The sequence below is a fragment of the Cygnus olor genome, chromosome Z (assembly GCF_009769625.2).
Source record: "Cygnus olor isolate bCygOlo1 chromosome Z, bCygOlo1.pri.v2, whole genome shotgun sequence".
Taxonomy (NCBI): Eukaryota; Metazoa; Chordata; class Aves; order Anseriformes; family Anatidae; genus Cygnus; species Cygnus olor.
This window is the reverse complement of record NC_049198.1, coordinates 18,120,785-18,126,784: the sequence shown is the minus strand read 5'-3', so window position 1 is coordinate 18,126,784 and position 6,000 is coordinate 18,120,785.

Genomic DNA, 6,000 nt, shown 5'->3' with positions numbered 1-6,000 from the left:
TAAACAAGTGACTACAGATTTCTGAGTCTATTTGTGCACACTTGCAAGCCTTCCCCTGCAATTATGTTTATTGTTGGGGAAATTAAGTCTTTTCCCCACCCACCAGCCCCCAAATATCTTTTTTAGACCTCAACTGATGTTCTTAACAAATTCTGTGTGGATAGGTCCTGGCCTGAAAGCAAAGTACTCAGAAATGGGGTATTTGTAGTACAATTTTAAGGGGTGATAACATTTCCTGTTCTAAGACAAACTGTATGTCTGTACAAGATTGCAAATACTTCAATATATAAGTATGAAAGAAAAAAAAATAATAATCGTAATACAGTGTTTTAAAACCATTTTTGTTCCTTTTTTTTTTGTTAAATGCTGTCCTGGAACTGTAATATTGGTCCAGACACCATCAGTTTCCCAGGTGCAAAGTGGACCAGGACATACCAAAGTGCGGACTTGCATTCTCCTTGTGAGCTGATGTTTTTCTTATGCTTATAAAGCCTTATCATGTTCAAAGCTGAAAACTAGCAATGTAAATTTCCTAAATGCCTTCAGAAAACCAAGAACTCAACGACTGCCAGAAGAAACATAAGTTCCTGAAACTGGACAGTACTGCCTGGGTTTCCTTTGAAAAAAATAAATAAATAAATAAAGAGAGAAAAAAAAAAAAAAAGAGAGAAAAAAAGAGCCATGTGCCTGAAATATGTAAGAAAGAGCTATACAGGAGTTAAAGGGAAGCTGCATAGGAAGCAAAGCAAAGCCCAAAATAAAAAGCGGGAATAGAAAACTAAAAATAACAAACAGGAAAGTGTGACACAGCTGCAAGGGCTCTTGTGCATTCTCCCTCAGTATTGTACCTTTTTTTTTTTTTCAGGAACATACTAATATTGTGTTTGGATTTCAATGGCATTCCAATCCATTATTTGTTCTTCAAAAATAGATGTTTCTCTTGTGAGGAAGAAAGATTTTTTTCAAGTAATGTTCATATGATTTTGGCTGTCCTAATTTATCAAATAACTCTTTTGTATGCCTAACGTTTGCTCAAAGCAGAAGGACTGTGTGAATTATGTTGTTTCATGAAAAAATCAATTGAGTCTCATTAGAACAGTGAAGATCAGCTTATGCACAATTAACTGTTGCTCTGAATTTCAGTAGAGTATTTACTTGACAGCTTTCAAAAGCGAGAAGGGAGCCAGCACATGAGTCTGAACTGCGACTGCTTTGGGAGCGTGGTGGATGGGAGGGGATCAGGGAGGATCAGGAGGACAGCATACTAATAAAGTTAAGGAAATCTCTGCCTTGTTCTTCATCCAAACACAGGTTTGTTTGTTTACACGGAGCATCTTGCCTAACCCACAAATGCACATGGTGCTGCTTGAGAGACAGGAAGGAATGCTTCAGCTTTCAGAGATCTTGCTGTATTGTCACCTATATAATTGCTATACTCACCCATTCTGCAAAAATTAAGCCACGCAGCTGGGTTTTGCATCATTGGTGGCTGCCCAGAACATAGATACACGAATGACTATGCTTGAGTAGCACTGGTGCCTATTTTGGGAGAGCAAGAAAGCAAGAACATGCTGTTTTGTCAGCACAAGGATAATCCAGGGCTGTCCAGCCCTTGAATAGTCACAAACCCCAATGAAAACCACATTAAGACCTGCCAGACTGGGGATCATGGTGCCTGTCAAGTTATCTGTTCCAACTTGTAAAATTCCTATTTTCAACAGACACAACAAAAACAGGAAATATTTACCAACTCTGCAGGTGTCAGGAAATACCTTCAAAACACTGCTGTGACCTGACAGTCCATTTAAATAGATATCAAGCATGTACAGAGATGATAATAAATACATTTTCCTTTAAAACATATACTTTGGTGTGTTTGCACTAATGCATATGTCTGAGTAGATCACAGAGGCAAATTTATACTGTTAATCACACTCTGGTGATTAGGTAGTGATATGTCTCACAACACTTGCGTGAATGTATTTGTACAAGGAAATTGAACTTAGTGCATTAAAGATGTTTTGCACAGTTGAAGCTGATACAGCTGTTTGTCATTAAAAGTTGGTCTACGCTGGAAATATATTTTTGATGTATTATTTGAATTGTGGATGGGATATAGGCTTTTTTATTCCTCTGTGAATTTCAGATATCACTCTAAAATGGTATATTGTTTGTACTGTAATGGTGTCTGCAACATCCTATTGTTCCGGCTGTAATAGAAAGTATTATATTGCATTGCAGAGTACTTATCAGTGTCTTTACATATCAGGGGGAAAAAAAAAGGTAAGAGGTAGTAAATATATTGCTAGCTTACTGTTCAGTAATTGAGAAAATTAACGACTAAAAATGAGACCTATGGGTCCAGTCCAGAAATAGACTGCCATTCTTTTTCCCAGGACCTCTCCCGTATGCTGGTCAGCCTCTCCAGTGACCAGGTAAAAACATAACCAAGAAGGTAAGGAACCAACCTGCGTGGCACCTACCAGTGGAGGTGGCAGAGATGCTTGTGCTGTGCCCCAAAACAACCCTGAAAGACTTGGTTGTGAGCGGAGAGGCTGGGCAGCCCTCGGCCTGGTTACTTCATGAACTGGTGGCCCACCTGCATCTTCTCACAAGTTTTAGTCCAAGACAGGATGGATTCCTGGAAACCCTTGTTTTTCTGGTATCATAAGTGATTTATCTGGGAAAGAGGCACCATCCAACCTTAACCCCCAGCCCCACAGTGTTCATTCTTTGACGTGATCCCAGTAAGCCTCCCAGCTGCCCACGGCACATTAGCAAACGCAACTGTGGTGCCTGCAACTGGCCTGTTCCCCCTTGCCATCCAGCTAGGCAGAACCCACCACACAGCTTTGTGGGTGCCTTTGCAGGGGAGTGGGTGCTGAAACTCCCTTTCTAGCCACTTCAGTTTAAACTTCCTTTCTATTTTTTATTTTTAAACTTTTCTTTCTTTTCCTTAGGCTCTTAACTTTGCAGTAATAGAAAGAAAAGACCAGGCTTTAAGGCAGCTAAAAGGCTGCATTTCAGGGGCAGGCCGCAGCAAAGTGACACAGCAGTGGCTGGAATTAATGGGAGGCAAGAAGACGATAAACCTAATTCTCCACATAAGCCTGAGCCTATAACTGGCTCAATGGCCACACACTGGCCTTTCTTGTGATATACTGGATAAGAATTCCTTCTTAGGACACTTAATTCCCTAGGATCAAATTGATATGTCAAAAACATCTCTCTTGGCTGATATATATGTCTTACCTGGTTCAACATGTGAGAGTTTATGCCCACTCCATGTGTTACTATCCTGGAAACTGCTGCAATACCATAGTACTAAAATGTCTCATTTAAAAAAAAAAAAAAAAAAGTTACGTTTTTAAACACTGGGATGGAGAGAATAGCTCTTACCTTTATAATATTTTTCCCCATGATGTTAGGAGAAGCTGAAGAACTGAAAAACAATGTAGAAAGGAGAAAAGCATATCACGTCACGTAAGGGGACTCTTGCTCTACCAAGACATGATTAATTTTGTAATACATGGGGAATTTGGTGGAAGAAAAAAATAGATATAATAAGTGATATATCCACATAAACTGACATTTTACTATATACAGCATCTACCATCTTCCTTTTCCATTTGGGTTTGTAGGTTTCCAAATCTTTTGACTCCATCCTGCATCCAAAAAAGAAAATAGCAAAATTGCTGAAAGAGAAATAATGGGATCAGTAGCACAGCCTGAGGAAGATGAAACTGTCCAGAACTTCATATATTGTTAGTAGCAGAGAGGACCTGCTGCAAGAAATGCAACCATAAACCTGCGTTAAACATTTGATTGAGATAAATGCCCTTTACTTGCATTTATGTATATTTATTTGTGTTTATTACTTGGATATTCTTTATTTTCCTGCATGCATTTGAATATCCTTACTATCCCATTTTTTTTCTGGAACTCCTTGGATTTTCAGCCAGGAGTGAGAAGTACGATCTGTCCATTATGTTATGCAGGGAAAAGAATTTTTTTTTTTATGAATCAAAAAATGTGCTCTCCATTTAGAAAAACACAATATATCCTCACTCTATGTAAACAATCTGATCCTCAGGTGGAATGCAGCCAAAGGGGCTATAAATAGCATCCTTAATAAGGAAGGAGACAGAAGCATTTAGAGTTCATCTGGCAGCGCTCACATACAGAGAAATAGCAAATGAGCTACCTGTAGCTCTTGCGCTCTAAAAAGCACCGAAGTGATTTATAAAGAAACTCAGATGAGGCTGTGCTGACCAGACAAGAACATTTTACATGTGAAAACTACAGCAGGGAGCCCGATGGATAATAAAAAACTTTCATTACGTTATGGTGCTTCCTTTAACATTTCATGAGCATCTCACCGCTGTTAGAGTATTCCCCATTGCTGCTGTCATAGACAGGAAGGCACTACAGATTGCAGATGGCAAACTGAGGAAGAAGGAGGCCAGCTGTCCCACTCATGACTCCGCTGGTACCCTGTGCCAGGGCAAGGTCTCCCACCAGATAGCTATTGCAGGTGACCTTTATGTTGGATTATCCTCTTCCACGAAGTGCTTGCAGAACATTTGTGAGGCAAGCCTCCAACACTTTAATAATAAGAAGGATGTGTATTAGTCTGACTTCTGGTTTCTATGGTTTGGCATGGGGGGACTTGATTACAGAGGAGGATGTGTAGTTACTCTGTACCTTAGAGCCTTGCAATTTTAATGAAGAACCTCTAAGCAAGGCATGGATAATGTTGGTTTGATTTATTTCAGCTCAGTAAGTTTGCAAAAGAGTCACGAATGCTTTCTCCAGCTCTGGCCAGATGTTTGCTTCTAGCAGGCTTGTTCATTTACAAAACTGTTTCTCCAGGAAGATTCATGTGAAAGCATTCTTGTTCACATAGATATTTCGGGACCAGCATTTCTTCACACAAATATGCTTTTAGATAAGACAGAAGGTATAAGTGAATTTTGCTAATTGTCAGCTGCAATTAAATTTTATTTATTTCTTGGGGAATATAAATTAAATCACAGGAGGATCCTCTCTACTCCAAAATATATCCCTGTCCAGTATATCCTCCCTGCCCAAATATATCTCTGAGCCTGCTGAGACTTCAGAGGTGGAAAAGTCTAGAAGGACAGATAATAAAAACAATATCTGTTCCTGTTGTATTCCTCAGACATGCTGTAAAAAACACCACTGTATGTCCAATGTTTCATCTTATTTCCCAAACCATTGCAGTGGCATGGAAACCTGGAAGTCCTACTTCCCTCTTCAAAACCAGGCCTCCTTCTTCTATAAGGCAAACAACATCCTCCACATCAGAACAAAAACTGAATAGACAGACCATCAAAGCTGTGTAAAAGCAACAGCTGCCCGGACACATCCCAGGACAGTAAAGCTATTTACCCGAGGAGCCTTTCAGATGATTCAGGTCAATTCTATTGTACATGGAGTTGACTCACGTAACTGTGAGACCTCATTGTCCCTTTCCCTCTCTGCTTCCCTCCTTTTGTTTCATGCCATTGTTTCTACGTAGACATTAAAATGCTTTGGGACAAAGACCATGTCTTCCTGTGAGCTTATGGAGTGAAGTACAAAGAAGTCCCAGTCCTGTGCGGGGCTGTTCAAACCCCATGCTGCTCCGAGAAAAGCACACACGTATTAACCCCAGTAGCTGAGCATGCAAATGTGTGGCTACATACACTCGAAAAGTTAACATGCATGGGGACTTATCACACCTATAGCTCATAATCTTTATTCAATATTCCTGATATTCCCTCTATGACTCAATAGCATGAGTTGCAGGCAAGAAAAATCAGGCTAGCAGTATGTTCACATGTATGGATAACGTTATATTACTGTCGTCTGTATTGCAGGAGCTCTTCAGGGTCCTATCCAGTGTTCTCTTCTTGCCTCTTGCTGTGCTAAAGTAAATTCAGTCTCTCTACTATGCTAATTTGTTTCTTCCTGCCTGATTTTTTTTCCTAATTCTTG